This window comes from Danio rerio, chromosome 5 (genome assembly GCF_052040795.2).
Source record: "Danio rerio strain M-AB ecotype USA chromosome 5, GRCz13ab, whole genome shotgun sequence".
Taxonomy (NCBI): domain Eukaryota; kingdom Metazoa; phylum Chordata; class Actinopteri; order Cypriniformes; family Danionidae; genus Danio; species Danio rerio.
In genome coordinates this window covers 59879752-59904852 of record NC_141025.1, presented here as the reverse complement: position 1 = coordinate 59904852, position 25101 = coordinate 59879752, and the positions used below count along the sequence as shown (strand labels likewise).

At 36.9% G+C, this 25101-nt stretch overlaps 1 protein-coding gene and 1 long non-coding RNA gene across 5 annotated transcripts in view; one reads left to right on the top strand and one right to left on the bottom strand.

The window, feature by feature from the left end:
• The window catches only part of taf6 (TAF6 RNA polymerase II, TATA box binding protein (TBP)-associated factor), a 155974-nt gene extending 139819 nt beyond the window's left edge, over positions 1 to 16155 (bottom strand). For 2 of the 4 annotated variants that reach the window (XM_087251754.1, XM_087251756.1), the window contains exon 1: positions 15683 to 15873. The gene's annotated coding sequence lies outside the window, so the exon portion shown is untranslated. 4 annotated transcript variants of the gene reach the window in all.
• Positions 16156 to 17655: 1500 nt separating this feature from the next.
• On the top strand, positions 17656 to 22138 carry LOC147844404 (uncharacterized). The gene is made up of 4 exons (XR_015491841.1): positions 17656 to 17756; positions 17970 to 18540; positions 19504 to 20072; positions 20934 to 22138. It is a non-coding gene; the product is annotated as an uncharacterized LOC147844404 (long non-coding RNA).
• Positions 22139 to 25101: the final 2963 nt, after the last annotated feature.

Sequence of the window (25101 nt, the reverse complement as noted above, 5' to 3'; positions counted from 1 at the left end):
TGGATGTGGTTTCTGAAAGTTGGCCTCAGTTTGTCTATAAATTCTGGAGAGAATTCTGTCGTTTATTAGGGGCGACTGTAAGTCTTTCTTCTGGGTTTCATCTAAAGAGTAACGGACAAACTAAGAGGGCCAACCAAGACCTCGAACGTATGTTACGATGTTTGGTTTCTCAGAATCCCACCTCTTGGAGTCAGCAACTCCCATGGGTGGAGTACGCACACAATTCATTACCAGTGTCTGCTACGGGCCTGTCTCCATTTGAGTGTAGTCTAGGTTTCCAACCACCAGCTTTTCCCAGTCTGGAAACCGAAATCGCGGTCCCCTCCGCTCAAGCCTTTGTCCAGAGGTGCCAACGCACTTGGAACAGGGCCAGACAGACCCTTCTCCAAGTGGGTGCGCGCACCAAGGCTAAAGCCGATCGCCACCGGTCTAAGCCTCCCGTTTACGTCGTTGGTCAGAAAGTGTGGCTTTCTACTAAGAATATTCCTTTGCGTTCCGTATGTAATAAACTTGCACCTAAATTCATTGGCCCGTTCACTGTCACCAAGATCATAAGTCCGGTGGCTGTCCGCCTCAAACTTCCTCCAGCGTACAGGAGAATACATCCCGTGTTTCACGTTTCCAAATTAAAGCCCGTTTTTCATACGGCCATTAACCCGCCCACTCCGGTCCCACCCCCCCCCCTCTCTCGTCTCGTAGATGGGAAAACCGTTTATTCGGTTAAGCGCATTCTGGATTCAAGACGGAGGGGACAAGGTTTTCAGTACTTGGTGGACTGGGAAGGTTACGGTCCGGAGGAGAGAAGCTGGGTTCCTGCAAAGGACATACTGGATCACTCTCTCATCGATGATTATAATCGACAGGTAAGCTCTTCTGGGAGCACCAGGAGGTGCTCGTAGGAGAGGAGTTAATGTCACGGTTGTAGGTGTGTGCGCACTTCTGAGTGTCTGTTTGGTCACATGGTTTTGTTTTGTTTTGGTGTTCCACGTGTGTCTGACGTCAGTGATTTTGTCACGTGCTATGTGGAGTCCTGCTGTCCTGATTAGCCTGCCAGCTGCGACTTGTTAACTCGGCTATATCTGGGCAGCGTGTCTCTTGTCTCGTGTCAGTTCGTTAATTCTCTGCTGATCATTTTGTTTGTGTTTAGGACTGGCGTGGAGTCCCTTTCTGAGACCTAGCTTCTCGGTTCCCTGTCTGTTCTCCTGATCCCCGATTGAGTCGGAATATAGCTTGTTTTTGTTTATTTCTTTTTGTGTGGACTTGTGATACTATATTGACTACGTCAATAAAGTATTTTTACTTGCAATTGGATCCTTCCATTACTTATACACGATCAAAACACACATAAGCTGTTGGTTTTATTAGTGATGAATTATAGTTTTGTTTTTATGACTATAAATTAATGCTCTCTGACTTATTCAAGTATACTTTTTCCATTCATCAACATCTAGGAACACCCATTTCCTATAACTGTTGATTTATACGGATAAGACTCATTGATTAAATAAATTATAATTGTTTAATTTAATGATGAACTGCATTAAATGTTACTCTAACCAACTTCATTGTTTTGAAATTTTAATTTCATTAATGGTTCATTTATGCATGGCTCTATCATTTTAGCAATAATTAATAATTAAATTTAGTCATAAGTGTTCTTATCAATCTTAATGATACCTTATAAAAGTTATTACCACGTTACAGATTTAAAGTTAAGTTCAATTCAAAATTGAATTTAGTCTATTAAATTTAGTTTATTTTAAGCCTGCTAACAGACAGCGCTCCCCCTGCTGCTTCATTGATGCAATTGGACAGTACAGCCCAGTGAGCTGTAACGGTACCAACCTAAGCCATTTTTGAGCCTAGTCTTAGAGCAGTAGCCCTCCAATTAGCCAACTTCAAAAGGAAAATTCTGATTTTTCTACTACATAGGCTAAGTGGTTACTATATAAAACTAACCCTTCTTGAGTATCAACTCAACAGTGCCATTGTTTTGACATCCTTAAATACACCTAATGCTAAGAGAAAACTAAATCCTTTGTTATCTCTTTCTACTAGTTATCTTCTTTTAACTAGACTATTGATGCTGGTTTAAAGATTGTGCTTATGAAAGTCAAAAAGCAGAGAATTTTAGAAACATTTAATAGATTTTTGGGACACTTGAACACTTTTAATTGTTTAAATTGTCTGATCTCACCCCTCCTTTCTCACTCATCAGGTCAACAAGAAGATAGGCGTTGTTTGATTCAATTCTGAACACGCATCCAGAAACAATTTATTTGGTGTACAGAGTCAATCCTATTCAGAAGCCAATACTGTTATTGTTGTCCTACTTTCTGTCACTTCATAAGAAAGTTTAACAGCAACCACAGTCCTTGTGTTTAGAAATCTTATTTTTATATTTAACAAAAGCTAATGGAACCCTCTCTCTAGGAAAGTGGAAAGTACAGATTTTCACCCTACTCCTTATTCTCCCTATCACTTTTGTTTTTCTTTGTTCTCTCACTGTGTCTGTGCTACTGACTCTTTCCACAGAGACTACCAGTTAGACACGCGTACACACCAGAGGGCCACAGTTCCAGAGAACCACACTTCACTCAACATTAGAACACACTTAACATTGCACATTACCATTTCTCCTTGTCTGTTTGCGTTGTTCTACCTTGTTTTTTCTTTCTCCTCTCTATCTCTCTTCAAGGTCTGTGTCAGTTAAAGTCCTCCCCCCGCAGTAAAACATGGCTCACTCCAAAGATCCTGTTGGCCACTGGAAGGACCTGGAAACCTGGCTGAGCGTTGTAACAGGCAGTCTCCTCCCTAAAGCAGCCGAAACACTGCAGCCCCTGACGCAAAACCAATTGGATGAGAACATAAACAGCATCATGAAGCAAGACCCAAGTCAAAGTTTCAACCACAAAGAGCTGGCCAAAATCACTGGTACTTTGAGTCACACACTCATAGCCACCCTCAAGTTGAGTGACAGACACGTCTCCCAACTCCAACACAAGCTGACACGCCTGCGAGCCCGCATCGAGCAGCTAGAGCTAGAGGCTCAGGAACGTCTGAAACAGCCAAATGAGATGGATGAAGGTACCTAAGAGGAGATCGACAAACTACAAGAAGCCCTAAAAGTCGTCACAGAAGAAAGAGAACAAGCCAAAGCAGACCACGCTGACGTCGCTAACAAGCTAGATTATGCTGAACAACTGCTGAAAGAAGCGAAGGTGGACTTAAGAGACAAGAAGGCCAGAATCAAAGCCCTTGAAACTCACCTGAGCGAAGCAAGACATGAGATCGACAGACTAATGCAGGAAGTGGATGACATCAAAGAGGAGTCCGCCAGTGAACTCAGGCATGCCTATGCACTGCGCTATAAACCTCCAAAGACAAGATGTGCACCAGCCTCGCCCCTGCCAAGTAGGACAGGATCCCCTGTCCCTGAGCTCTCACCTATTGAAAGAGGTGAGAAACTACGCCGAAGATCTTCTCCAACACCTTTTGAAGAGCCTTACCTTACCCCACAGCGACGAGAGCCTGTGATAGCCAGTCACAGATCGTCATACAGTCTGGCCAGAAACATTGGCAAGTTTACTCCAAGTGTGTCAGGTGGGTTGGAGGTCCACGCTTATTTGCAAGACATTGATTTCCACCTGGAAATGAGACCCAATGTCTCTGATAAAGAAAGACTATATTTGCTTCGAGCCACTTCCAGCACTGAGGTGCGCAGCTTCCTGGACCGACAGCCGTCTCGGGTAAAGAACGATTACTGCTTGCTCCAAGAAGCCCTCATCAGAGAGTTTGCAAACCCTGACTCAGATAAAGGACTGTTAAGTGCTCTGGAGACAAAACAAGCTCGCAATGAGTCCCCACATGCTTACTACAACCAACTCAGGCAAGCCTTTTTCGGAACTCGCAACGAACCGAATATGGAAGAAGACCTGAACTTTAAGATTCTCTTCCTGAGAAACCTCCATCCTGCAGTAAGCCAACATCTCGGAGTACTCGCATGCCCACGAAGCATCCAGCAATTGCGAGATTTGACACAGAAAGCCCACGACAAACAAAAGATGGTGTTAGAGAAAAACACTAAAACTGCCACAGTTTTTGACTTTAACACCCATCCAGAACTGGCACTAGAGGGTGCCCAACGCCCAAACAGCGTGAGACCACTATCCCCAGCATGGAATGCGTCTTCGTCTAATAGACAACGGAACTCCTACGCTGACACGAGATTTAAACAGAGGAACAGTCACTGGGATGGACCGCGTGGACAACGACGCTCACCTGAACACCACCAGGAAAGAAATCAATGGGGGTCAAACAAAAGCTGGTCACCATCCAGTATTCCCTCCAAGGGAAGAAATCAAAACTCTGGATCATCAAGTCCAAGAAGTCAACGAAGGTACTCCAAAAATTTCCACCCGGACAACGCTCAGACTCAATCCCAGCAAGAGGAAAATACCCCACCGGGATTTGACCCTCAAGAACTGGTAAAATTGATGATGAAAGAGTTTCTCAAATGCATAGAAGAGGACAGGAAACGGGAAAAGGAAAAAACATATTCAGCCCGACTAGTCGCCGAGCGGAGAAGCAACAACCACCTGAACCAACAAACACTTGCAGGTGAAAGCCCTCAGGCTCCCAAAAGTTCAGTTCGGGTCGTAACTCCTCCGACAAACCTCAGTTCAGTCCTGAAACCCTTCCTGACCCATGCCAAACTCCGGTACCTCCATTACTGGATGAACATTTGACTGCTTCATCATTATTGAACAACAATTGGGGGAGGACCACAACTTGATACAGATCAACTGTTCTACCCTCTACACACTAACATAATCTTTGACATTCTAGGAAACACCTAGTTAAACACAACACTAATACTCTCTTCCCTAAAGCACTGCTAGATCAACCTCTAGTAAGAGAGGAGCCACTCCACGTATGCAACACTGTTATTGCTGGTTTTTAACCTACCTTGTTTTGTTGCATCACTGTGCCTCTTCATTTCCTTCTTTCTCTCTCTCTCCCTAACTAATTTGCAGTTCCAGTCCCCTCTACAGGGAACACTTGCAAATTCATGCACAGGGCCTAAAAGTAGGATTGACTCCTTCTCCCAAATTAGTGTCAATCGCTGCAGAATTATTGCTCATTTAAGTTGAAGCTAACGCCACTCCATACTCGCAATGAAGTAAACTAGCTAAATAACTAAATTTAAATTATTTCAGGCAATGTTACACTACACCTTGTGTTCTTAACCCGAACAATTTAAGCTAAAACCTGCACCAGAACTCTATGGAATGGAAATGTGGTTTGTGTCTTGTGTGTCTGTTCTCTCTCTACCTATGCCACTTGTTCCAGTGTCTGCCAATGTTCATGCCAGGAACATCACCATCCAAATGGGGGAGATGTAGTGAGTCAACGGATCGTTCCAGAACCGAACAAGCCACAGACCATGTTATCCTTAAAAGATTGGTTGGTGCCTACATGTCTGAGCTTTGATTTCATTTTCAAAGCAATCCACAGGCACCCAGCAAAAGGCAATCCACAGGATGACTAGCCAGTCAACATCACAGTTGCGTGTTAATTAACTTTACACCTTAAAACAATAAGAGGCTCTACAATCAAAAACCCACCAAACCGGCGTCTGCAAAGAATACACATTCTCAGGCAGACACAAAAGTGATCAGAAACGCTTCCAAAGTTTAATGGACATTTAAGTAAAACAGTTTATTTGATTAATGTACATTTGCTTTATGTTTCTGTAGGTTTTTGTGTGTACATGTTCCATGTGTTTAACAAAACTGTTATGAATAGTTATTGAGTAATAGCCCTCAGTGACAAATGAAATCTACAGAATGTTTGTGAAATACTTCATGTTTGGTATTGATTGAAAGCTAAGAACATTTCAAATGCATTGGTTTATATGAAGAAACCATACTATGAAAGGTGTCCATGTTATGAGACTTTATTTTAACAACTATGCTATCAAAGCAGCACCGACACAATTTGCCAACCCGGCCTTCTAGAGGGCGGAATTGGGGTGTGACTCCTCCCTGCACCTTCTCTGATTGAACAAGTATTGTGTAGAACCAGCCTCTACCAAAGCCTATAAAACTTTGAACTAGGAATTTCATCGTCATCTTTTGCCGGTCATCTTTGCCAGTCGTCACCGCCGTCGCTGCCCGGACGTCACTCTTCTCGTGCTGTGGCCGTTACATTGCCTTGCCGGAAGCCTCGTTACATCACGGAGCAGACCGCAACCTTCACTTGCTGGCGGCTCAACCACCGATCTGCTTGTGCAACCACATCAACAACAAGCCATCGGGTCAACACATCCAAACTCTGAAACTCATCGTAACTACAGAAACCCAGGAAGGACTTCAAACGCCGCCTCGTCCAACATTCGTATCCCTAGCAACCGATTAAAGAAACCTTTTTTCACCGACGAGGAAATTCCATCACGTCACTGAACTTGCTACGCTGACCAATCAGCTTTGCCGGGATTTCCCTTTGGACCAGTTAAGAAAACCAAAAATTCCATCAGAACGCAAGTAGCACAAACAAGGTTTCTATCCATTGCTGACACTGGTGTGATTTATGTTTAAGTAGTAAAGAATAGCGAAATTCTCTGCTTTTATGGTTTCTCTCAGGTTGTAAAGCTAAGAACATAGAAAAGGCTAGAAGTTGAATCCACTAAGTCAAAACTCTCCTAAAACTGCTTGTGCGTGTGTGTATGTATGTGCATTTGTTTTTTTTTTACGTAGATTAGTACTTTGTGTTATAGAGAAGCAATAAACTTTTGTTTTGTTTTAAGATCCGTGTTGGTGTGTTGTGTGCTTTATAAGTTAATGCCTCAGCTTCAGATACTGCTACCTTGCTCATTAAATAATTAAATACTGTTTTTATATTGTTATTGTTGGCCACATAATAATATAATACAGAATTGCTTTACACTAAACGTTCTATTTGCTGGACAAATACTTAAGTTAAGTGTAGCTTTAAATAATTCTATGTGAATCATGTTCAAATCTTTGATTCGAATCCCCAAAGTTTAAACATGATTTAAACCAAAGAGCTGATTCTTACACAAGAAAGTAAAGTACTCAAGTGCTTTGTCGGTGTCTTTGCTCGGTGGAGTTGCGCAGGTAAAGTCGATGGCGCAGGTAGAGTCGATGGTCTTTACACTCGTCGGTCTTCACACGAGGCGGTCTTCACACGAGGCTGCCAAGACCGCTGCCACGGTGAGACTAGTTGCTTTTATACAACCCAGAGCACTAGCTGATTGAATTTAGTTGGACACCAAGAGCACTAGCTGACTGAATTTAGCTGGACATGCCTCGAGAGTAAAAACACACCCGAAACTGCGACGGACGATGCGAAACCGTCCGCGTTCAACACACAAGCTCTTATAGTACCCAAGGAAACAGTGGCTAAACACTTCTAGTATTATACACAACTGAAAACAAGTTTAAATGTCCTACAACTTTACACAAACAGCTGAAAACAAGTACTCAAACCATACACAACAACTGAAACAAGTCTAAATGTACTTACAGGCTGTTGGTCTCGTTGGTAGAGTGCTTCTCCTAATGATGACACTGATGACAATAATACTAACAATGAATTATATTTCTCATTATCATGCTGCCTTGAATGTGCTTTAAATGCAAGTTATCTGCTATAAATAGTCCTACTGTTACTTTATTAAAAATAAATTGATGGTTTGCATCAAACACAAATGAAGCATTGCTGTAATAAATATTTATTTTGTACTATTGTTTTTATATGCATGTCAATTTAATAAATAATATTTCTGCTACAAAACAAACAAAATTTTATAATAAATCATTCAATTCAATGCTGAAAGCTGCAAAGCAGTCATCAGTAATTAAGTAGAAAAATAATATACACCTCAAGAAAGAATAGACAAAAGAAAGGAAGAAAAGTCTTCCTTTTAAAAGTTTTGGTTTCGGTTTGTGTCGTTTTAATGCTCAGCCTTGTTACTCGCTGAATTACATTTTTTCTGTGTTTGTGGAAAAGTATGCAAGTCAGCCGACCCAATATATAAGGGGGGGGTAGAGCAGGATTCTCCCGATGACCACTGGTGCAATACTGTTCTTTGTTATAACCCGCATCAGTTTAAACTCAGTAAAGGCAAGCTTCTTTGTCGATGGTGTTTTAGCGAACATTTGCACTGTTGCAGCCTGATCTCACGAGGAAGCATATAAAAAAAGTTACGAATTGCCATGAGATTGTGTTGGCTGAACGCGCAGTGCATGCAACGCATCGAGATTCAATGTACTTTTCACTCTTCAGCTGTTTGCATTCCCCGCGGTCACAAAAGCTCCCTCCCTGCCATCTGACAGCGGAAAGTCTTGAGTGATTGAATGGTCGCAATTTCGAGCCCTGACTTATTACTCCAGGGCCGAATAATATTAGTTTCGGGCTGAACTCCCTTCTCTTTTCGTTGCAGCTGGTAAATGAAAGAGAACACATGTAACTTGGTCCAAAATATTTACTACTTTCCATGTGGTACAACAAATCAGTCACTGAAGAGGGAACATCACTGAAAATAGTCTCATTGCGAAAAAAACGCTCCTCTTTTCTCTCTTCCTCTCTCGCTTTGCACCACTCTCTATATTATGCTGCCTTTTCAACTAGGTCCGCTAAATGACATCATGGGGGCGGGTACTTTCATTTTCACTGCTACAGCAGTTCACCTCTGCTCGTGTTTAAACCAAAAGATCGGCATTGTTTTTCACATGGCAGGTTTTAACGTCCTTCATACATGCTGAGATCGAGTTTATGAACTCAGACTAGAGTTGTAACGGTGAGGAAATTTCCCCACCGGATAATCGACATGTGACAACACCGGTAATACCGGTATCACCGTGGGAGTGGGCGTTTCTTCATTTCCTCTTTTTTTCATTCATTAAAAGCCGAAATATTGCCAGACAGAAGAAGCAACTTTCGGTTTTTGAAGAGAGCGGCATCAGTTATAAAAGACGCGCGCACACACAGGATGCGCACACAGTGGAAAAAGAATAGCTGAACTTCGGAAAAAGGGCTCACGTTGCCACGATGTTGTTTCTCTGCAGTTGGATTGTCAATGCTGCGGCATTGCTAAATCACTCGTTTTAATAAAAAAATAAGATATTTATTATTAAACATTGTGATATGATGGTCGCGTAATTTTTTTAAATGAGGGTATGCGTTGCCTATTTAAAGCCATTGATCTATCCGTGACCCACCCATAGTTAAACATAAAGGTGCGTGTATAAATTAGTTATGTTTCCAGATACTGCCACCTTTGTCAGGCAAGTTTGCAGATTGCCTCATTAACGTCTTCAGGTTCTCCTTTGCATTTGGTTTGAACCCAAAATATTGCCAAACAGGCGCTTTTGCATTGCGTTTTGACTAGGGCTGCCCCCGACTAAAGATATTCCTAGTCGACTAACATTCCTGCATTTTTGCGATTAATCAAATAATCGTTCATTTATGATATTAATATAATAACTTGCGTATATACTAGGAATATAGTCCAAGTTGAAGTTTAACACTTCCACGTGACAGAAAATGCTAAAGCATGATATTAGCGCATTCAAAACGAAAATTAAGCGCTTAAAACGAAATAGTAAAGCGTTTAAATACAGTGCTTACACACAAAAATCAGTTACCAGAACGTTATAGGCTAATTATGACATAAAAACAGCAATCAGACTGCCTGTGCATTTTAATAATTTATTATCAAAAATACAAACTGTAACAGTTACATGTCAAACAAACAAACAAACAAAAAAAACTGTTTTTAATAAAATAAACTAAAATTCTTTCTTCAAAATAAATCAAATAAACTTATTAGCAACTTAGGCCTAGTACAAAACTAGGCAAAAAATAAAAATAAATAAATACTGTAGCAAAAACGCAGTTTTTTTTTAAATACACTGTTTTTAAAATACTTTTTTTTTTTAATACAGTGGAAAATTAAAATTTATGTAATTTTTATATTGTTCAAAAGGAAAATTAACAAAAAAGAACAACTTAATAAATGCACATCGCACAACGCCAAAACTTAGAATAAAAAAAGAAGGCAGCAAACAAATTAACAGCCTAATTATGATTGAATTGTTTAGAACAACTATATTTACGACAAAATGTGGAACAAATAATTTAAAGAACACTAATACAAATCAAAAATATCAGAGCAAAGCCACAAACTGCCATTAAGACGACGGATGAGTCTTGACCTGAAACAACAAATTAAAAACATCAGACTAATTTTTCTAACAGAATAAAAAACAACTTCTGCATTATATAAAAATGAAAAAATAAAAATAATATGTATTTATTTATTTGTATAGCCTACCCGATATAAAAATAAAATACCCGTTTTTTTATATATATATATATATATATATATATATATATATATATATATAGCCTAACGGATAGCAAACAGAAACACTACAAAAAGGAAATTAAGCATTCTTACCTAAGCTTTCAATTCAATTTTATTTTTTTCATATTATGTGAGAGGAACACCAGCTTGTCCACATTGCTGGGAAGAAGGGAGCTTCTCGACTTGTTCACAATGAAGCCGGCCTTTGAAAACATGCGCTCTGATGGAGTGGATGTGGAAGGGATACAGTGGAGGCGTTTAGGCGTTGGCGTTGATCTCTCGTTTCTGATGTCATACACTGACTGCGCAGCCCTTGATTTGCGTAATTTCACGTGATTTTTTTTTTTTTTTTATGCAACTAACCGACTAATGAAAATGTATTCGACCAAGCCCTCTTCATATCGACTAAAGTTTAGTCGACTATTTGGGGGCAGCCCTAGTTTTGACAATAAATTGTCCGCCATCCTCTTTCTGTAAATTCGACTCCTCTTTTCTCCTCACGTGGTAAATGAAATATGACGCACTGTAGCTATGTTTAGATTTTAATTATAGAGCATGCTCTCGTTTTAAGTCAATTATTTATAATTATATTTTCCATTTATTACAATTAAATGTTTAATAAAAAAAAAAAAAAATGAATACTTAAAAAAAACAAATGTGGCGACGGTGTCACGGTGGAATAGTGATGTCACCGGTGTCGCATCTTAGCCTAACTCAGACTAATGCAACAAGTAAAATCCTACATGACTTCACGCTTTAACAGACAGTCAAGCACACCAGAAGCGCCACGACACGGCGCGCACATGACAGTTTAAACTATCACACATCAGACACGCACATTTGCATGATATTTAACATAAAACTAATCAGATGGCGCTCTGTGGCGCGGCTGAAATATAAACTGCATCCTAAATCGTGGCTGGGCAGTGCCGGTGTGTGTATAGAAACCAAAACCATGAACCAAAGCGCATTGGTGCCATTATAATGTATCTTTTTTTTTTTTTTTTTTTAATTGTGATTTCTCGATATAATATCAAATTAAATCGTCTTCAAAACGTAAATTCAAATTAATCGGAAAAAAAAAACGCCCAGCCCTATGTAATACATTTTATTTCATCAAATGTAGAATATTTAGTTGCATTTGTAATGTCATTACTGGTCCTCACTACTGATCTGTATGTGCCACCTACTGGAAGGATTTAGCATTTTTTTTCTGCAAAGTCTTTTCTGGATGAGTAATTAATGTGGCATAATTTCAAGTAATTTAAAGCCAAGATAGGTTTTTAATTATGTTTTATTTAATATTTTTAAATAATAAATAAAATTTAAATAAACTATTACTCAAGCATGCTAATGGCCACTACAATGTGGATCACCATTACTGCAGTGGTTGCCTTTAATTTAATTGCAAATGAGTTTATTACAGCCTTCGATAAGCAAATAAATTTTTATGTTGTCATATTTTCATTGGCTGTAGGTTGGAGGGCAGGTTATAAGAGCAGTGATCAGCTCGACTTAAAATCCTGAACAGCATCAAACATGTTTAAAATAATTTGAGAGGCTCAATTTGTGTTTAAAAAAAATCCCGAAAAGTATTAATATTATATTTATATTCTTAATATTATTACAGCACAACAACAGTCTGTAAATTCTATAGTCTATTTCTATAAATAGTCTATTTCTTTAGATATAATGTAAATTAAGTTTTTAGTCAGTGAAAGCCAGGGAATTTAATAGTTCTGACTTAAAGGGCCATAAAACCCCCTCGTTTCAGCAGGGTGTTTTCACACCTCTACTTTGGAAAAAGTCAGCAAAGTGGGCGTGTCCAGCTCTGTTTAGGGGGGAGTGTCTGAGGAACTAAAGTGGCAGGGTGTGGGAGTGTCTATTTGGGCACGCGCGAGTTTTAGTCAAAATACTCACACACAGGAGAAAGTGATGGTATTTACCCTACATGGACATCTGTAGTCGAATTATTAAATGGTGGACTTTAACTGCAATTTGGCTCTTTCATTCAGGGAATTCATTCATGCCCTCTTGCGACAAACGAGATATTTGATTCGAGGAACTGCTCTAAGCGTGTATTTTTCATGCAATGTTTGATACCGCACGGCGAATGAGAGAAAAAAAACTCAGCATTTTCCAGAAACTTAGATGCACACGGCAGGTAGCGTCAGAAAGCCGCGTGTGTTATTCTGGTCACAAAATGCCGTAAAAACCCTACACGAGGGTAAAGTTTGGTTGTGGTGCTAACATGTTTGCACTCGGTGCAATAGTTAACTTAGTTCGATACGAACAAACTGAATAAACAAAGAGCACTGGTCGCTCACTTACCAAATCTGTAGAGACAGGACAATCCCCAGCAACTAGAGCCGCGTCTTTATGAAGAGAATACTACAAGCGAATCCGGATCTCAGCGTTTGCAGATGAGAACAGCTCTCAGGTAAACAATAATCCTCCTTAGACACGCAAGTTATTGTTGTCGAGCGTCGCGTACACTGTTAATCCACGCGTGATCCAGATGAGCTCTCACAGAGAGAAAATGAAAACAAAACTTAACGGCAGCAAGATATAAAAGCAACACTTCACGCTTGTTTTGCCAACACAACGTGGCGTCTCTGCCGTCTGAACACTACGACAGTAATGAATATTAATAAAGTTCCACAATAGAGCGCGCTGATTGGTTTGAACCAAGCTTTACTCATGCATTAATGCATCACACTGTAAGACGTAACAAGACACACTCTGGCACAGACGCCCAGTCTGCACGCTGGAATACAACGCTATTATGTCATGACCGTGACGCAGCTTCAAAAATTCGTTTCAAACCGGAAGTACGAATTTGCTTAAAATAACGCAAAAACAACCAATTTACACTTTTTGGTGAAATATAGGTGTCCTAATAGTGTTTTTAGCAGTGTGGGACACATATACGACTGTCAACAGCTCAAAATACGTGTTTTGGTGTTTCGTGACACTTTAAAGCCCGCGCATCTCTTTCTCAAATCCCAGACTGCACAAAAGATGCCTCAAAATGAGCAAGTTTAAGCCACTTGTACATCCAGGAAGTGTTCAGGAAAAGCAAAACAGCAGAGAAGAATTTCAACACAGAGGAACATAAACACCTTACTGCCAACTAGCGTTTCGGAAGTGTTAATTCAGATCAAAAGAGACAGCGCGTAGAAGTATAAATGCACAGCTACACCCGTTGCATGCGCCGTGGGTCACGCCGGTCACTTAACGCAGAAGTTTAAACCAGGCTTTACCCAGAGATGGGTTACAGCCTAAAAGGCATCCGCTGCGTAAAATTGTGCTGGATAAGTTGGCAGTTCATTCTGCTGTGGCAACCCCGGATTAAGCCGAAAAGACTATGAATAAATGAATGAATGAATGAATGAATGAATGAATTAATTAATTAATAATCGGGTTTAAGTTTCATAGTAGCCTAATAATGTTTCAACGATTTTTTGTAGTTTGTTTTAAGAGATCTGAAAATATTAGCAAAATATATGCTGACATTATTTGCAGTTATCAAACATCTAAACGTTATGTATAAATGGGCTTAATTCAATATACTTGTGATTCAGCAAATTTCATAATGATGGGATTATTACTGATCTGTAAGCTCCATCTACTAGCCATCTTGTAGTGTGATTTACATGTACTGTATGTAGCATAATTTTGCAAAGTAAAACCATTATGATTTTACTGCATGTTTTCAAATTATACAATCTATATTTAATAAACAATTTTTCAAGCTAGCTTATATACGTTGCCTCTGTTGCCTCAATATTTATTACCAATAATGCTACTACAGTTTGTGATAAAGCAAATATTTTATGTTGTCATTTTTTTTCTTGTTTCTAGCTTAATAAAAAAGAAAGTGAAGCAATTAATATAGCTGTTCAGATATGTCAGGCCCATAGCTCGTAAGACATGGGAAATGCATTTTTCAAATGGACTTTTCTTTTTTTATTTGAAATGTGGCAGTCACTGCGCGTTCACAAAAGTGGAAATGCAATTGCAAATGTGCAACTTGCTATTACATTTGGATTGGGTCAAAATTTATGCATCCACATATTAAAAATTGTCCTGGATATCCTTCTGTAAAAAGAAATTGAATAATGTGGTCTAAGTTTAAATGTTAAAAAAGAAATAAATGTTTAAACATCTTGTCTGAATTGCCATGCTAAAAATAGATGTTTCTGTAGAAATTACCCAATTATTTTTTATAACTTGAAGAATTATGATGGTTGTTTTGGCTATTTTTAGAATAGTTGTGTCTGTGTATTTGGATTCGTTTTAAAGCTTGGAATGCAGCATAAAACTGCATGGAATCCTATTTATTTGTATTAATTAGCTTAAAATATGCATATTCTTAAGTATTTCGAGTAAGTTGCTAAATAAAAATGTATAATATTGATAACTATTTAAAGCATGTATTTTGTAAAAAAAAAAAAAAAAAAGAAAAACTTCCCAAACTTGCGTAACGCTACACTTCTTAACAGAGAACAGCTTTGCATCCTACTAGGAATCGTAAAAGTACTATAATAACTCTATAAAATGTCCAATTATTACTATGTATTATAAGATCAGTCATTTATTTACTTTCTTTTCGGCTTAGTCCCTTTATTATTAAGGGGTCGCCACAGCGGATTAAACCACGAATTTATTCAGCACATGTTTTACGCAGCTGATGCCCTTTCAGGCAACAACCCATCACTGGGAAACACCCACACTATCATTCAAACACATACACTACAGAAAATTTTACTTTACCCATTTCACCTGATTTGTGGGGGAAACCGGAGCACCCGGAGGAAATCCATGCGAACACGGGGAGAACATGCAAACTACACACAGAAATGCCAACTTAACCAGCCAAGGCTCGAACCATCGACCTTCTTGCTACTGCGCCACAGCGTTGCCCTGTTATAAATTCTCAAACTCTAAATTATAAAATAGTTTAGTATTTCTACTAGAATCAATATGAGTTTGCATTGCTTATTTGAGACCATGTAATTAACGTTACTGATCAAATACTCAGAAGTAAAGAAGTAAATAAACTACGTTGTCTGTGCGTTACCGCTACATAAACCTGCGTTGTTTATATATATATATATATATATATATATATATATATATATATATATATATATATGTGTGTGTGTGTGTGTGTGTGTGTGTGTGTGTGTGTGTGTGTGTGTCGAAAGGCTATTAATGTACGACTGGATCATGCTTCTCTGTAATAAACGTGCACAAAAGCAAAAGTGAACAGCATGTCTTTCTTACCTTCAAAAGGAGGTTGCAGCTATGTCTATTTAAAGCTGCCGCTTTGAAAACAATAAAACAAAACGGGTAAATCCTCTGTATTATATAATACGAATTTTGTGTTTTTATTTGTTTGTTTGGTTTGTTAATACTTTGCACAGCCCATTTAGTTCCGAACCATTTTTCCGAAAATTCGCCATTTTGAATCTGCTGAAAGGTCCTAAAACAAATGTGACGTTATCGCACGTATATTTTTACAAGCTCATATTAGCGTCATGTTTTAAACACACTTTATAAAAGAATAGTTATAAATGAACGTTTTACAAATTATTCAGCAAATATTTAATGCAGAAGAAGCAGTGTATATAGGTTCATTTTTATGCATCTTTCATGACATAGACTGCCTCGGAATCGATTGCAGGGGGACTCGATTTCTCACCACACCGCCTCGCCCGAGTGGAGTAAGGGGAAGCTGCAGGCCCGGAGACCCAACTGCACGCTCAGACTAGCGCGCACAGACAGACCAGACAGTGCCCCTGCTGTTGGGTTGGGTGAAGCGGCGAGTAAGGGGAAGCTGCAGACCCCTATATGGGACATCTGCAGACTTGGATCTAGGCAGTTTTACGGCTCAGGCAATTTTACACGCCACAGTTTTACGCCGCTGTTGTTCCTAATGCGTCCAGTAGGGGGGATGGAAGATACATGGCCAAACAATACATTTGAAGTCTACTCTCCCAGATTATTAAATGTCCTGTTCATAAATACACACACACACACACACACACACACACACACACACACACACACACACACACATATATATATATATATATATATATATATATATATATATATATATATATATATATATATATATATATATATTTTTTTTTTTTTCATTAGATTACGCTGAATAAGAACGCTAAGTTAATTTATCAGAAAGTGAGTTATAAACTCACTAGAGAATATGCAGAACTGATACACTCACCAAACAATTTCAGCTATGCAAAAGCCCACTGGCAAATTAATTTAGATTAATCTAATAAGAAAAATTCAAAACACAAATAGTTGGAAAGTGTAATGGTTAATTGTAGCCTAGTTATACGCTTTTATATAGAGAGATGAAATTTGTTGTATTGTTTATATATAAAGTTGCATTTTGACAATAACACAATTATAACCGTACAATACAGTGTAATATGGCGTAATGATGTGCTGTGATAAGAATGCAGTGGTATTGACTACCAGACAGCTGCAGAACGTTTAGACAAACAATTTACTACTTTCTAAAATTTCAAGGACCATTTAGCTACCTGACAATCAAAAACCTAGACAACATTAGATTTTTTTTACATTTATTTATTGACAACAATATCTCTAGAGATTGCCAGTTGTCTTTAAATGAAGCTGAATCCTTGCATAAAATTCTTAATGCTCACTAAAAAAAAAAAAAATGTGTATAAATACTCTGCAAAAAATCCTTTTCTTACTTAAGAGTTTCTGATTTGGTTTTAGTCCAAATATCTAAAAATTCTTAATCCTCAGAAAAGTGAGGAATGGAAAATGAAAAGAAAAAAAAAGCATTTCATGCCATTTTACATATTATCTGGACCTATGCAAAACATATAAAAATATATTTTTTAACTTGATTTATGATTTAAGAGTTATAACTTAAGGTATAACAAATTACCAAGTCATTATTATTTAACATTTTTTGTTATTTGTTGCTACAAATTGCGATCCTGACTTTCCCATATTTAGCATATTTAATTTTTTTCTTTGTAAAAAATGGTAACAATAAATATTATGAAACAATAAGTGATAAACAATTTGAATGCATACAATGCAAACTTATATATATATATATATATATATATATATATATATATATATATATATATATATATATATATATATATATATATATAATATATATATAAAAGTATATATAATATATAAATGGTAACGTATAGCTATATGAACAAAAATTAGTACACTGTTAGACCTTATCGGGTTTTTTTTACAGTAGAATACTGGCTACACTGTTGCCAGCCACTCACTGTAAAAGTTCGGTTACAGTAAGTAACTGGCAACAGTGTTGCCAGTTAATTACTGTAACTGAACCATTACAGTGAGTGGCTGGCAACAGTGTTGCCAGTTATTTACTGTAATTGAACCATTACAGTGAGTGGCTGGCAACAGTGTTGCCAGTTATTTACTGCAACTGAACCATTACAGTGAGTGGCTGACAACAGTGTTGCCAGTTTTTTACTGTAACTGAACCGATACATTGAGTAGCTGGCAACAGTGTTGCCAGTTAATTACTGTAATAGAGCAGCAGTGGTAACTAACTGGAAACTGTGTACAGTTAATTACTGTATTGTAGTGTTACAAATCACAGCATTATACTGCATACACATTAATAGTATGTCATATATAGTTATTGTAGTGTTACTAAAATTAATCAGTATTCTTAGCTGTTATTAAAAAATATAAGGCATAACATTTTTCAGACAAATTTATTTTATTGTTTTGGCACCAAACAAATAAATAACAGTAAAAGTATAACAAAATTAATAAATCAGCAGATATAAATATTGTCTTGCATATTACAGGTCTGCACAGTAAGGCTGCGGTCACATTAACGTTTGAGCATGCAAAATTCTGTCATACTGCACTGCGAAGTGGAATTAAACAAAGCGAGTAGTGGAATTAAACAAAATAATTAGAGATTGAAAAAGCAAGCCAGAGAGGTCATGTTTTGATCTTTGATTGGTATCAAGCAATCACATGATGTGATTTCGCATGTCAGCGTTCTCCAAGCTTGAACTTTCCAATGCTGCGAATTATGAAATTTGTCGCATGAGCTATCATTCCAGGTAGGGATGGCTGACGTGAAACTGATGTTTTGACACAGTGTCGAGATCCCGAAGCGCAAGTGTTTCGAAACACTGCACCGAAGCACCCAAGTCACGTGACTAAAGTGTTTGGAAACACCTAGTCACGTGACTAAAGCGATTCAAAGCATCGATCAGCTTAAAAACGTTTCGAGACCTGGCAAATCCTCATTTGACTGCCAAGGTCTCCAAACAGTCTTTGTCTCATATGGCTTAGAGGATTGTGAGATTGCTAATTGATTTTATGCTTTGCATGATGTTTTGGGTTCGAATCCCGACTTGTACAAATACTCTGAAATCATGGTTTTATGTATTTTAATCAAGTTTCTGTTTTGTGTAGCCTAAATAGGATACAGCTGCAGTTACGCCATCAATTTAGCATCATTTTTGTAACACTGTAAAACAATAATAAATATTTTTACAGTATGGTTGGGTTTAGGGTTTGGGTAGAAATGAATAAAATACAATAAATGGGAAATTTAATGAATAATATAAATAATTCTTGATAACTTCAGGCCACCGTTTTTGATCTAGCAACAACCCTGTTTTAAGACAAAAACAAGACATATTTATTCACAAATTGCTCATTCGGATATCACACCAATGTTGAAACAAAACGATACAAGAGCAAAGCATAACCAATTGGTATTAAAGCATTTCAAGACAGCTACGACAGCCGGGTTCGAAACCTTTTAACCCCGCATGGGAGTCTGACACCTTAACCACTATACTATGTCAATTGACATATCAAACACACAAAGTTGGGTTTAACGCCTTAATTTGTTCAACCGTTCTTTGCTGAAGCTGTTTCAGTGCAATACATAAAAAAATGACCACTAGATGTCACTGTAGAGTGGGGTTTCGAAACGTTTCGAAGCTTTGTCACATTTGCTTCGACTGTTTCAGTGTTTCACGAAGCCTCGCTTTGCCCACCACTAATTCCAGGTCTGCAGTACTCACATGCGTATGAATGGAAGTCTATAGGGAGAAAAGTGCAGTGTGACCGGGACTTTAAGCTGTTACTCTAATTAAACACACCTGATCAAACTAATTAGGCTTGTTAGAAATCTACAGGTAATGTTGAAGCAGGGTGGGTACAAAACTCTGCTGCTGCAGTTCTCCAGGAACTTGGAGTTTGACCCCCACGGTATATAGCAGGGGTGCTCAATCCTGTTCCTGGATATCTACCTTCCTGCAGATTTCAGTTGCTACCCATATCAAACACACCTGCCTGTAATTATCAAGTGGTGTTCAGGTCCTAATTAATTGGTTTAGGTGTGTTTGATATGGATAGCAACTGAAATCTGCAGGAAGGTAGATCAGCAAATGAACAGCAAAAAACACAACATAATTATTTTAATTTTTAAAGTTTTAAATAATTAAAAACTGTGTTAAATCTCAATAAAAAGTTTAAAATAATTATAAAAAATAAAAATAAAGTTGGCAACATCGAAAAACCAAAGGATCCAATCTTTTATTGTTATAATTATCTCATGACAACAAACTTTTCTATTGTTTCTAATAGGGATGTAACGGTATCAGAATTTCACGGTACGGTAATACCTCGGTATGAATGTCACGGTACGGTATTTATTGAATCATTTACAGGAAAAAACAAAACTTATGAAAATACTCCAAAAAAGTGCCAAAAGTGTCAATGACATACAAATTAGCCATCTATCTGTAAGCTTTGAAACAGGAACTTCAATTTTAATAACAAAAAAATACTAAACCATGTAAAAAAAATAAAGTTTCAATTTAGTATTGTTGAAAACTCATCACATTCAACATTTAATCACTCACTCACTTAGATAGAGATGGGTTTAAAGGAAAATTATCATATAAATATAATCTGGTAAAAGCTGGTATCTCTGGGCATTTACAATGTCCCCTGCAACAGAAAAAAACCCTCTCATTTGGGACTGAGGTTTCTGGGACAAGAGAGATATGACTTGGCCCAGGTTGACAGCAGTGGGTAACGTTGTGCATTGTCTTTCCCCCACTTGAGACGACAAACCATGAGTAAGATAGAGGTCTCATGTCTGCATCAATCTGAACAGTGTGCTGACAACACCGCTATTCAGTACGCGCACGACAACACCCGCTTTAGAGTTTTTCAGCTCTTTTTCATCCCCGCTTCTAGCAGCACACTCCATTTCCACATTACTGGATCTGTAGCGACAACAGACCGCAAGGGATGATGGTCAAGCATGGGCTGATGGGAAATGTAGTTTCAGCTACCTCCCGTTCGCTTCATTCGCCTGAGCAAATTTTCTCAGAAGACCTATAGTTTTACCGAGTCATGCGACTTCGGTAATATCGAAAAAAATTTATATTGCGGTATGACGGTATTTACAATACCGTTACATCCCTAGTTTCTAATATAAATTTATAGGTGGAAACACTGCTCTTAAAAATACTTAGCAACAAACTCACAACCTGGGACCGGACAGTGGAGCTTTTGTGTGTGGATGGCTATGTGTATCATGTTTTTGTGATTCCCTGTAATGATGTGCACATGTTACCTTACAGAGATGATGGAATTTAATTTTGGCTTAGTTGCCAGAAGGATACATACAACTGTTAGCATCTGTACATTATGGCAGTATGCAGTATCCAATAAATACATATACCTAAACAAAAGTAATGTAAGAAGTTATATGAGGAGGGGCTAACTAGCTAACAATGTAGCTTTCAAGTACACAGTTCAAGATAACAACAATATAACTTAAAACACAGCCTTATTATAGAAACCCTCAAAAACATTTGAACACATTTTACTTACTCGTTGTAGATTCTTATTTAAAGCCTAATACATATCAGACTCTACATCTGAATTGATGGACAGAGAATAGAGCACACTCAGCAGTAAACAAATCAAACACCTGGCTCCCTTAAAGGGCCAGCATTATCTGAAAACTCTTTGTAACACCTTTGTGTTTAGAATAAGACAGACAGCCTGTGGGAGTGTGTGGTGATGCCTAAATCATTATTTTCTGCCTTTAAAATGCACATCTCTATAAATAGAAACATAAACCATCAGAGAAGATGGGACAGTAATGGTTGACCAGTAATTTGCTATTTATTGTCAGTTACTATAATGAGTACATAAAGTAAATTACTGTAATTTATTTTTTTGCACTACACAATTTCATACAAAGTCTACTCCTTTTATAGTAAAATAATATGTTTTAATAAATAATAAATGTTTCCTTTTATCACAGCAAAACACTGGCTATTTTACAGTTATTTACTGCACAATCTACAGAGTAACAGTGCAGTTATACTAATTAAACACAACTGATTAAACTAAATCTAAAGGTAGTGTGTTGAATCAGGGCTGGAACTAAATTCTGCTGGGCTGCGTCCCTTCATGAGTTTGACATCCCTGGTCCATAGCATATTTTCAAAGGAATTGCCTACAATTATCACAATCATGCACATATCATTGAATAAAAACAATAAAAATATAAAAACTTCATCCAAAGCAAACAAATAAAAAAAAAATAATAATCTGATCCTCATGTTGTTCCAAACCTGTAGTAATAATAATAATAATAATAATAAAAACAAATAACCTGATTAATACATTTATTTAGGAAAGTCTTTATACTATACTGTTAATGCCACTTTTACCTACTTCATTTGAAGTTTTCCAAACAAATTCATCGAGTCTCTGCAAAAATGTATGTACGTGCTGTTTAAGATATTTTTTAAATAACACATTTTTACTAGTCATTTAGCAAAAAACTAATATTCAGTTGAAAGTGCAATATAAAAGCTGATCTATAGGTTAAATTAGGCAAATTAGACTAATTATAGAAACGTAAACAAAGTTATAAGAATTATTATGACAATTTCTTCGCTCTGTGTGAATATTTTTGCCTTTAAATGCATTTCATCCATATCTTATGCTTAGCTTTTAATGATCTCTGTGGCATTGGTTGACTCCTGATATTCAATGTTAAAACATAAAAGAAACCAAAGAAAACACATGGCTGCAGTGAAAGTCAGCTTATCATCAATGCAATGTCCCACTCTTCCCTCAATACTGACCATATCAAAACTGAACAGTAAATATATATAAATATATAAAATTATATAATAAATATGAATAGCAACATAAAGCATCAGAGTAGATGGGGCAGTAATGGTTGATCAGTAATTTACCATTTATTATGGCAGTAAATATCTGTAATGGGTACATAGAGTAAATTACTGTGATTTATTCTTTGCATTACAGAATTTCATACAAATCCTGCTTCTTTTACAGTAAAATACTGTTTCCTTTCATTACAGCTAAACACTGGGTATTTTACAGTTATTTACTGCGTAATCTACAGTAAGGGTTAACAGTGTAGTTATTTACCAAAATACTAATATTCAGCTTAAAGTGCAATTTAAAAGCTTAACTATAGGTTAAACTAGGCAAATTAGATTAATTATAGAAAAGTAAACAAAGTTATAAAAATGATTGTGATAATTTTGTTGCTCTGTGTGAATATTTTTGCCTTTAAATGCATCTCGTCGATACCTTTACCTTTTAATTAGCTCTGTGACATTGACATTGGTTGACTCCTGATACTCAATGTTAAAAACATAAAAGGAACCAAAGAAAACACAAAGTTGGCTGCAGAGAAATTTAGCTTATCATCAATGCATTGTCTCACTTTCTCCTCAATATTGACCATACACATACCAAAACTGAACTGTATATATATATATATATATATATATATATATATATATATATATATATATATATATATATATATATATATATATATATATATATATATATATATATATATATATATATCTAGCAACATAAAGCATCAGAGTACATGGGGTAATAATGGTTGAGCAGTAATTTACCATTTATTATCACAGTAACTATCTGTAATGGGTACATAAAGTAAATTACTGTAATTTATTCTTCGCACTACAAAATTTCATACAAATCCTGCTCCTTTTACAGTAAAATACTGTTTCCTTTTATTAGAGCAAAACACTGGCTATTTTACAGTTATTAACTGCATAATCTACAGTAAGGGTTAACAGTGTATATACCAGTATATACCATTTATAATTTTGAGTATCTCTATGTATTTATTGATATATGATAGTTTAATTGTTTAAACTAGAATAGGATTGCATTATATTTAATGTAATTGAATGCAATGCAATTTTAAAATGTAAAATAAAATCTGTTAAATTTTTTAGATCTGTTTAGATTTATTTCAATATTTAGGAAGTCAAATTTGGAGGAATAATGTAGTGTAGTTGTAATGTAGATGTGGCTGACAACCCAGACCACGCAAGTGTTTTGTCTAATCTATAAGAAAATATATATCTTTAAATTAGTTATTAAATATATAATAATTACTCCCTTGCTGAGAAAAAAAATGTAAATGAAAATAAGCCTACATAAGAACTTTCTTATGTAGGGTAATGTTCTTTTACTTTTTTTGTTGATGTAGAACATGTAGCTAGCCCGCACATAGTTTGCTAAAATTGAGTCAAACTAACACATTGCTGTTTCATTACACCAATTTGTTTGTGTTGACATACACTTTATATCGACCTTAATCTAATAAAAAAATATTCAAGTTTCATGTTTGCTAATGTTTTAAACACGTATTTAACAAACCTCTTCATCGTGTCGCGTTTGGTTGTTGTGATAAAGCTCTGGAGACTTATAATAATACTGTACTGTAGTCCCTCTACAGGACGCATCAGGAACAACAGGGGTGTAAAACTGCCTGGGCCGTAAAACTGCTTGGGCCGTAGATCTGTCTGGATCCAAGTCTGCAGTCTCCCCCTCCTCACAGGCCCGGAGACCCAACTGCACGCTCAGACTTGCGCGCACAGATCTGCACTTCCAGACAAGACAGTGCCCCCTGCTGTTGGGTTGGGTGAAGCGGCAGGTATGGAGACCCAACTGCACACTCAGACCAGCACTTTCTAGCAAGTAGCAACATCAGAAACGCCAGTAATGTTATTGATTATTAAAGCGATTCCTGAAAATTACCAAGTTTATGGCATAAATCAATGTGGTGTAAAATATTACACTGGCAAACAATTATTTCAGTGTTTGATTTGATCAAAACTAGTGTCAAAAGAGCATTATTTTATGATATTTACAGCTTGCTTATTTTATGTATTATTGTACCATTCTGGGACAACTTTCTAGCAATGTTTCTGGCAAAATAAAAAAAAAAAACTTTAAAGTAAAAATGTTAAAATAAAATGTAGGCTATAACATGTAGCACAATTATTATTTGTAACATTTTAGTGCTGTAAAGGTCTACTGTACATTTTACTGTATTTATCTGAAAGTGCTACCAAAGACAATAACAGTAACACAATAGCAGTCCATGAATTATTAATAAGTTCTGTAATGATTACAAACACGTTTTTTGGAAATCAAAATATCAGTTAATCTGCATAGAATTTACAATATGAGCTCTCTTAGGTGAAATCAAAAGTAATTTGCTTGTGGTGTGTATTTTTTTTTCCAGATTGATATAATAATTTAAAAAG